This window comes from Pholcus phalangioides, unplaced genomic scaffold (assembly GCF_987345545.1).
Source record: "Pholcus phalangioides strain wild (caught in Gottingen) unplaced genomic scaffold, Ppha-v1.0 ptg000011l_1, whole genome shotgun sequence".
NCBI lineage: Eukaryota > Metazoa > Arthropoda > Arachnida > Araneae > Pholcidae > Pholcus > Pholcus phalangioides.
This window is the reverse complement of record NW_028301604.1, coordinates 51,318,226-51,326,872: the sequence shown is the minus strand read 5'-3', so window position 1 is coordinate 51,326,872 and position 8,647 is coordinate 51,318,226. Positions and strand designations below refer to the sequence as shown.

Below are 8,647 nucleotides of genomic sequence, written 5' to 3'. Positions count from 1 at the left end.
GCCCGGTTGGACCTTTAATTAGTGGGGAGGGAGGAATGTGGTGTCCTTATAGAGAAAAAGAGCTAAATTAATAAGACTGATGATCATCGCATAGGACATTTAACGCCACCTAGTGTTATGTAACGGGAACTCATTGAGTTCCACCCGGACATCAAGCCAATAGGATGTCCAGATCTTCTGTTTCTGCTGTATATTATTGTCTATCTATATATGTCTATAATCAATCTAAAGTTAAACGTAATAATAAATGCTTATCTAAGGAAATATCAATACCCATGTGTTATCCACTCAGCACACTAAAGTATTAAAGAAACACTACAGTCTAGATTAGTTTCTTCATGTAAATGGTTTGTTCAGATACCTTGTGATTATTTTTTTCATAGATGAAACCAAAAATGTGCAGCAGGGCATGCAAAAAGTGTGACTTTCATCATGCTTCTGTCAGATCTCTAGACTGCTATTGCAAGGTGATCCACAAGGAGGGAACAAAAAAACAGAAAGTATCAAAATTGAGAATTGTTAGAGTGGCTGCTGATTGTGCTAATAGAAGGATGCATATGTTTCAAGTTTTAACTGGGAATAAAGATGTTATTTGGCTGAAGGAAGAAGATTTTGAAGTTCCAGGAGAGTGTAATTACCAGGTATTTTATTAATATCCAAATTAAAATCCAACATCATCGAGAATTTTAATTCATCGGTTATAATGTCTGATGGATATGGCATATTATCTTTCTGTGTGCATAAAATAAGAATTAGAAGGAATATTGCAGCCAAATATTAAAATGAAAAGAAAGTGCTCAACTCAATTTACAAAAAGAATCTCTAGAGAAAAATAGGGTGCATTAGTGTGACGTTACGACAGGCAGCACTGATTCCAAACAAACATGAAGTGTGTGAGATTATAAAGGAAAATGCCATAGGACGTAGATGAGCCTCTGTTGAAATTATTTTTCTGAAAAAAATATGATCAAATAAGACTTGCGAGCTCTTCAAATGAAAACTTCAAACTTTTGTGAACATGCAATGTTAAAAATATAATAGTAATAATAGTTCATCTTTAATTAGCTATGAAAGCTTTATATTTTTTGCATGTTATCCGCTCATCTGAGTTTGGCCTAGCAGCCATGCTTTTGATTCTTGTATTGAATCATGAATTCAATCATGGAATCAATGATTGAATCAAATTAAAAAATTATTTTAGAATTATTGAAAAAAAATAATTTTAGGATAAATGAAACTTTACAATTAATGAAAAAATAGTCACAGAATTACTGAAAGCAGTAATTGCAGAACTACTGATAGAAATCAGAATTATTGAAAGTAACTTAGTAATTGTCGAGTAATTTCAGAATTGTTAAAAGTAATGATTTATGAAAAAATTAAGTTTTTGAAAGAAATAATTTCATAATTGATGAAAATATAAATTAATGGAAATAATAATTTCCGAATTATTGGGACAAATTTCAGATTTAATGAAAGAAATAATTGATCAAGAGTTAAATTAATTAATGAAAGAAAGTTATTTGAAAATAAAAATACAAATTTAATGAAATATATATACAGTAGAACCTGCCCTAACAGACGCTCCCCGTTAATGGCCAACTCTCATTAATGTTAACGACACTTTTCTGATTCCCGGTTACATAGCATAGTGCTTTAATGCATTTTACTCCCCGTTAGTGGGCACTCTCGTAAGCGGACAGTAAAACCAGGTAAACTCCAGGTAAACTCTTGATCATAAATCATGAATTTATTTCATTCAACAAGATTATGTCCCAAGCTCGTGTAGATAAATATGATAAATCATCAATTAATTACTTAATTAACTGAATGCTCCAGGATTTTTGAATTTAAATGATAATATGTGTGTGTGTCTGTACAACTTTTTTCCCCTCGTAGGGAAGAAAAAGGTGGGAGAGAAGCTCATCAAAAAAAGCCCATCTTTCTTGGGGTGGATTGGAGGTCGACACAGACCTTCTCTCCCATAATCCTTTGCGCCGTGAAAACTGCTATAAGCTCCTTCGTCAACCATCTTGAATCAATCATTTCCGTTCAACCTACGTAACCAGTGACGACTTTCTGAAAGAAGAGGGGGGGGGGGATTACCGGCATAAACTTAACGTCATGTGAACGGTTTGTAGCAAAAATCCCTGTTACCGGGAACTTCCCGGGATGTTTTATTGTACATGTGAACAAGGCTTATAAGACTGATAATGTTGTTATGAATGTTTTTATCTTCTTGACACTTATTTTAATTTAATTTTTATTACGAAATATGTTTGGTGCACGTATCATGTATGGGTTAAAATAATTAAATGGTTTAATGAAGAGACGAAAGTTTATAATAGCATAGAAAGGTTATAAAGTTTTCATATTTATCAGACTTTCTAACTTTATTTGGGAATTACACATAATCGCCAGTAAAAGTAATAAAAAATGTAGTGAAATTTAATGAAATTTTCTTTGTCAAGACAATTGGTGATTATATATAACCACCGGTGTATCACTTTTGCAGTAATTAAAATGCATAGAAACCAATAGCACAGAAGCCAAAACGTCTAGTAAATGAGGTTCCATTGTATATTATTACTCCCAGTCAGGGGACGAAATTTTTGGTCCCATGGGTGTCCGTTATCGAGAGGTTCTATTGCATATTCAGAGCAATTAGGCCAAATGCACATGAACGGATAGCATGCACGAAATAAAAAGCACTCATAGCTAATTAGAGACGAACTATTGTTATATTTTTAGCATTGCATGTTCACAAGAGTTTGAAATTTTCATTTCAAGAGCTCACAAGTCTTATTTAATCTTTTCTTTTTTTTAAAAAAAAATAATTTAAACAGAGACTAGCCTACGTCCTATGGCGTTTTCCTTTATAATTGTCATGTATGAGTATAGCCATTATAAAGGCTAAAGAGGTCAGGGGTCAGATGATGGACAACATAGGTATATAACATGGTGTCAGGAAAGAAGAGCTTTCTAAGATGATTTGAGATAGGTCCCACTCTTATTGCTTCTTAGATGTGTGGTGCTGCTGGGAACTGTTGTGTTCTAGAAGTTAAAAGTTGAATCAATGGAGACATTTAAGCCACCTGGAGAGTTGATATTCAGCTCCATAAACCTGTCTGATCAATGGGTGAAATGGAAACAAAAGTTCGCGAATTTCATTCTTGCTTAGGAGAAGATTGAGAAGCTTGATGAGGTTAAAATCGCAATTTTGTTGAACGTCATTGGTGATGAAGGTGTGAGTGTATTTAATACATTCCAGTATGCAGCTGCTGAAAGTGCTACAAAATATGATGATGTCTTAGCAAAGTTTGATAGATATTGTCTTCCTAGACGTAACATTGTGTTCGAACGTTTTAAGTTCTTTTCATGTTCTCAGAAAGAGAACCAAGGTATAGATGTATACCTTACCGAACTGAAAACTTTGGCAGCCTCATGTGACTTTGGAGAGCAAGAAAACAGCTTAATTCGGGATAGGATTGTCTTGGGCATCCGTGATTCTAATCTGCAAGAAAGACTGCTTCGAGAACCTGATCTTACAGTAAGCAAAGCAGTTGATAGCATATGTGCTTGTGAGATTAGCCGACGACAGATGGAGAAAATCCATGAGCCTCATGTGGGTCCTGAAGTTGGTGCTTAAAGACACTGGTGTAGACGATCCAGAAATGTTGCATGTTGTACATGAAATTTCCAGATCACTGCCTATTAGTGAGAGGAAACTGAAACAATTCCAAAAATGTACTGAGCTTGACCCAACCCTTCAAGAGATAATTCATTATAATAAGAATGGTTGGCCCACTGACAGATGTTCAAGCACTGTCAAACAGTACTACAAGCTACGAGATCAGATATACATAGCTGATGGGTTGTTGTTTTTTAATAACAAACTAATAGTCCCTGAAGCACTTCGTAAAGATATGTTATGTTTAATACATGAGTCACACATGGGGATTGTTAAGTGCAAAGCAAGAGCCAGAGAGATCTTATATTGGCCTGGCTTATCAAGAGATATTGAAAGAATAGTGTTGAACTGTGATATTTGCGAAACATTCAGGAAGCAGAATGTTAAAGAACCACTGACAAATCACTCAATTCCCAACAGACCTTTTTCTAAGGTTGGTGTTGATCTAATGGAATTCAGAAACAAATACTATCTTGTATTGGCTAACTATTTCTCAAAATGAATAGAAATTGAGGCAATAAAGGACAAAAGTGCATCGGAAGTAATTAGCACACTCAAAAGCCTCTTCAGTAAATTCGGGGTACCAAACCAAGTTGTCTCAGACAATAACCCTTTCAGTAGCTTACATTACAAACAATTTGCTGATAGATGGAATTTTGAGTTCATTTTCGCAAGTCCCAGGTATCCCAAAAGTAACGGAATGGCAGAAAAATCAGTAGGAATAGCCAAGAGCATGTTTAGGAAATCCAATGGCGATGAAGAGAAGATTTTGGTTAGTTTAATGGAATATCGGAACACGCCTCTTCCTGATGTGAACTTATCTCCCGCTCAATTAATGTTTAATCGTCGGCTGAAAACAAAATTACCCATTTCAGAAGAATTGCTCAAAACTAAGTTAAACAAGAATGTGACCCACCTTTTGAAAGAAAAGCAAAGAAAGCAGAAACTATATTATGACAGAAATGCTCACCCCTTAGGAGTTTAAACAATGGTGAAAGAGTAAGAATTTGGAATTTCAATAAGAAACAATGGCAACCAGCACAGATAGTTTCAGCTCATAGATCTCCAAGATCATACATAGTGAAAACACTCTGTGGTAGAATTCTGCGAAGAAACAGAAGTCATATTCAACCATCACAGTGCCAAACTTTCAAATACAATGCGCCACAGGAGTTTGATGACCTGAACATTGGCTCTGGAAACTATGAACATACCCAAAATGATCTTCCTACACTGCATACAGACGTTAATCAAAAGATTACTCGAGTGGGGAGAATTTGTAAACGCCCAATATATTTGAATGACTATGTAACCTAAAAGCTTAAGAGAGGGATGTCATGTATGAGTATAGCCATTATAAAGGCTAAAGAGGTCAGGGGTCAGATGATGGACAACATAGGTACATAACAATAATCTTGCTCAGCTCATGTTTGTTTGGAATCAATGCTGCCAGTCATGACGTCACCACTAATGTGCTCTATAGATTACTAGCCTAGGGTGCAATGCAAAATTCATTAATTTATAGTTGCTTTACAGAATAATCTAATCATACCATCTCATATTTTCTCAACTTTAATATTATTTTCACAAGGATTAGAATGAGAAATAATATTTGATTCTATCAACTAGCAGTGGCATCCAACGCTGGAAATGTATAGGATATGTTCATCTCAGTAACAAAAGTATGGAATATAATGTCACAAATATGAAGACCACAACAGGCAAATTGCCCAATAAGGTGGCTGAAAAATTATGCCCATAAAAAGTATGGATGTCAAACATCACCAAAATATTCATCATAAAAGCATATATCACCAAAAAAAAAATAATAATATGTAATACACTGCCCATAAAAAGATTATGGCTGTCTTAGCTAAGTCTGGATAGCTTCTAGATTCATCCCACTATGTCTATCACACTTCTTTTTAAACATATCAATTCTGTTAGAATTCACGATACCAGGAGATAAGCAATTCCATTTATTAACAATTTCATTAGCAAAAAGCTCTCTGCGACACAACAACTTGGAATTTTCTCTTACTAAACAATACTGGTGTCCCCTTGTCGAAGTAGTTGATTGACAGTGTATAACAGGGGCGTAGCCAGAAATTTCATTCGGGGGGGGGGGACCACTTTCATTTCGGGAGGGGACCAAAGTAACAGAACAATGGATTTGGCCATCTTTTTCCCTTTTTTGGGTCATTTTCTCACATTTCGGGGGGGGGACCAGACCCCCAAGTCCCCCCCCTCGCTACGCCCTTGGTGTATAATAACTCATAGTCCATCCTATCCATTCTGTTGAAAATTTTAAACGCTTTGATCATATCCCCCCTGACACCTACATTCCTCCAAGGCAAACATATTCAAGAAATCAAGTCTTTATTCATAGCTCAAGCCTTGTGTGCCAACAAGAGCATGCGTAGCTCTTCTCTGCACCCCCTCCCCTAACCAAGTCTATGTCCCTCTGTGGCTACGGTCTCTAAAATCTAATGACATACTCCAGTGCAGGACAAACTAAGCCTCCGAAAAGCGGAAGAATGACTTTGGTTGGGAACGCAAAGAGACCTTTTTAAGAATTAAACTGATCACTCTATTCCCTTTTGTGACCACCACTGAACAATGTTCATAAAATCTAATCCGCTCATCAATGAGAATTCCCAAATCAGCGACCCTACTTGCATCTGGGACAGTAATACCAATCAACTCATAACTGAAACATGAGTTATTCTGACCAAAATGAGTGACCATGCACTTATCAACACTAAAAATCATGCTCCATTCATTAGCCCATGCTGCAATCATATTCAAATTTATCTGTAGCATCTCCCTATCACTTGGTTTCAGTCTGTCCCATTCAGGGATTCCAGACTACTCGCTTCACGTCATCTACAAATTTGCTAACTATCCCATCAATACCCTGATAGAGTTGATTGATAACAAGTGGAAAAGGTATGAGCCCAAGGACACTTCCTTGAAGGACTCCACTTTTGGCATCTGTCCAATCAGAAAAATCCCAGTTCACCATAACCTGTTGTGACCTATCTCTTAACCATGATTCTATCCAATTCATCAAGTTGTCTCCAATCCCAATCACATATAAACGCTTGAAGAGTTTACCATGTTGGACCTGATTGAACACCTTCTGGAAATCAAGATAAATAACAATGTTTTTGCCATTTCCCAAAGCCTTATAATGTGATGTGATAGAAGCAAATGCATCATGTGATCATAGAAGTAAACTAGGTTGATTACACATGACTTTCCCCCTTTCAGAATCTATACTGATTTTCCAACTATACATTATTCTCATTTATCCACTTCACTGATTGCATTTTGATAATAATTTCCAAAATTTTTGAGAAAGAGCTCATCAAACTCATGGAATGATAATTTGATATGGTTTCTCTACTACCCTTTTTGAATATCGGAACCACATTAGCAAGCTTCCAATCTCCTGGGACAATACCCTCAGTAACACTACATCTTTGCGACTGGCTCCAACAGTTCATTAGCACATTCTCTAAGGACCCTAGAATAAATATCTCCTGGTGCTGTGCTTGCACATACATTTCTTAGAAGTTTTAGGACTTCCACATCTTCCACCTGAATATTGTTGAGAACTTTATCACCCCCATGACACACCCATAGTTTAGATATCATCATCACATGTGAAAACCAATGCGAAAAAGTCATTGAAAGCATTACGCATGCCTACAATGCTCTCTACCCTAGATGCTTCTATTGAGAGGGGGCGAACTGTCCCCTTCATTGGGGATCTTCAACCCGTGGCCCACCGTCGCTATTTTGGTGGCCCGCCAAAACATTTCGATCGATTGACACAATATCATTCAAAAATAGGGTAAAACGAAGATTTCAACAAAAAAAAGTCACCCAGCTTCATATAGACTTATAACAAGGACAGGCTGATCAGTGTACAGTATTTAGCTTCTGAATAAAGCTTTTAACGTAATAGAAACTACACCATACACTTCTTCACTATAAATTCGAGTACATCCCACTCTTCTTGAGTGGGAGAAAGCAGAAATGAACGGAATTTCCATGGTATCGTACTTCTCGGGTGCATGGTCGGGTAAGGAGCAGGTGGATGTATGCATCTTGATTGGTTGGAAAAAGGATTTGTACAATATTGGTACAGTTCGTTTAGTTGTGTTTTAGGTCTTTGAAGCCTTTCATCAGAGGCCTTTTAATGAGTGCACGATGGCAAACCGTGATAACAAAAAAAAAGGAAAGTTGAAGAAAAAATGAGATTTTTTTCAAGAAAAGTGGTCATCCCTAGATGCTTCAGCACCTGTTTTCCTTGAAGGAGGAAGGTGATGAATTCATGAAATCCAAAGGAAAACTTACTGGAGAATTTCAAGATAAAAAGTGGGTGGGAGATTTCACATTTCTTGTCGATGTCACTGGTCATCTGAATGATCTAAACTACCACTTACTGGGAAAAGACCTACTTGTCCATAATTTTTATGACAACGTAAAAGCGTTCGAAACTAAATTAGTCCTTTGGAAACGTCAATTGCAAAACAAAAACTGCATAAAAAATGATTGAAATTGGTAAATAGATCTACAACTTGGAAACCGGACGATTATGAACAGTGCATTTCAAATCTGAGAATGGAATTTAGAAGCTGATTTTCCGACTTCCGCGAGAACGAAATTTCTATGAAAACATTTTTCTCACCATTCTCGGTCGATATCGAAAGTGTTCCACCTGAGCTTCAATTAGAATTTGCAGATATGCAATGTGACTGCAGTTAAATGAAAGTTTTTTGAAATTCCTTCATTAATTGATTTTTATTCTAAATATTTAGTGTTCAAAGAAAAGTATCCAGAAATATGCAAATATGCATTGTTCATATCTTCTATATACAGGCAGCATATTTTTATTATATTTGCTGCCTTATAATTTATTATATTTGGCAGCACTTACATATGAGA

General features: G+C 36.2%; 1 protein-coding gene across 2 annotated transcripts in view; it reads left to right on the top strand.

Moving 5' to 3' along the window:
• The window catches only part of LOC149080535 (uncharacterized), a 204,792-nt gene that overhangs the window by 83,362 nt on the left and 112,783 nt on the right, over window positions 1–8,647 (top strand). For both annotated transcript variants that reach the window (XM_089239637.1, XM_089239636.1), the window contains exon 3: window positions 384–641. The gene's annotated coding sequence lies outside the window, so the exon portion shown is untranslated. The remainder of the gene's footprint in view (window positions 1–383; window positions 642–8,647) is intronic.